The 1,440-nt window shown below is 38.1% G+C and overlaps 1 long non-coding RNA gene across 1 annotated transcript; it reads left to right on the top strand.

The window, feature by feature from the left end:
• The first annotated feature begins 667 nt into the window (after positions 1-667).
• Positions 668-1,174, top strand: LOC121987639. Its single transcript, XR_006113679.1, has 3 exons — positions 668-706; positions 787-823; positions 1,160-1,174. It is a non-coding gene; the product is annotated as an uncharacterized LOC121987639 (long non-coding RNA).
• The last annotated feature ends 266 nt before the right edge of the window (positions 1,175-1,440 follow it).

The following is a 1,440-nucleotide window of genomic DNA, read 5'->3' as shown; positions in this document are numbered from 1 at the left end:
CCGCTAGTGGTGAAGACCCAGATGGATACAGAGGAGGACCAAGGGAAGAAGAAGGTCACCGTCTTCTTCGGGACGCAGACCAGGACGGCTGAGGGGTTCGCGAAGGTTAGGGTTTTTATCCGAGTAGTTAATTTTTTGAATTTTTCTCCCATGATCTTAGATTTTCCCCCCTTCTAGGCGCTGGCTGAGGAGGCAAAAGCACGGTACTCTAATGCCATATTTAAAGTCGTGGATATCGTAAGATCATCTTCCTTCTGTTTCAGATAATTGGAAATACTACTGATTAATTGACTGATCTGTAGTTAGTTTCCTCAATTATAGGACGAATATGCTACTGAGGATGATGCGTATGAGGAGAACTTGAAAAAGGAGAGCTTGGCTTTGTTCTTCTTGGCTACGTAAGTTGAAAGACAGAAATTTTTTGTTTTTATAAATGATCAGTTTCCTCAAAGTTCGAGCTGATCCCTTTGTTTTCTTTAGGTATGGAGATGGCAAGCCTACTGTTAATGCTGCCCGATTCTACAAATGGTTTACAGAGGTTCTGGAAGCATGCACATTTAGTTAATCTATTCTACCAATAATCCTTTTGCCTTGATCGATTGCTGATTATTAGTTTTTATAGGGGAAAGAGAGAGGAACCTGCTTGGAAAATCTTCAATTTGGTGTGTTTAGTTTGGGCAATCAACAATATGAACATTTTAATAAGGTTTGGCATGATGAAATTGTCAGTATTCTTTTTGTGGGAATTGCTTGGCTGATATATTTGTGCATTGTGTCCTTGCAAAGGTTGCTGTGGTGGTCGATGAACTGCTTCATGAGCAAGGTATATAGTCGATTTATTTAGTTTGTGATTTGACTAAGTCACATATGCTCCTAAAGCTGATTTTAAATCCTATCTTCAGTTGCAAGCTCAAAGTTCATGCATTTCATTTTTCTAGAGAATTTAACTTGTTTTGTAGACTAATTGTTACTCTAAAAACTTGTAAAGTCAACATGGTATGAGGAGTTACTAAGAAACAGTTGAGTAGTCATGTTATCTGTGAGTTTCATACATACAACTGTAATGTAGTAGTCATGTGCAAGTTTGTAGATGTGTTTAATGAATTTAAGCATCATTCTTACTTGGATATTCTTCTATCTTTTTTTTTCCTCTGCATAGGCGCCAAGCACATTGTTCACGTGGGGTTGGGAGATGATGATCAGGGTATTGAGGATGACTTCTCTGCATGGTATGTAGTATCAGCAAACTTTTATGCATGCCATCCAAATTTCAATGTCGGCTACTGCTATTTTTCAGTTTTCTATTTTTTTTTTCTCTTTTGCCCATCGTTATCTCATTACTCATTTGTGGAATATGAAATATCAACTGTACTTTCAGGAGGGAGCTTCTTTGGGCGGAGTTGGATAAGTTACTTCAGGATGAAAATGAGACAGGTGCAT

The sequence above is a fragment of the Zingiber officinale genome, chromosome 5B, assembly GCF_018446385.1.
Source record: "Zingiber officinale cultivar Zhangliang chromosome 5B, Zo_v1.1, whole genome shotgun sequence".
Lineage (NCBI taxonomy): Eukaryota > Viridiplantae > Streptophyta > Magnoliopsida > Zingiberales > Zingiberaceae > Zingiber > Zingiber officinale.
This window is presented reverse-complemented; position numbering and strand designations above follow the sequence as displayed.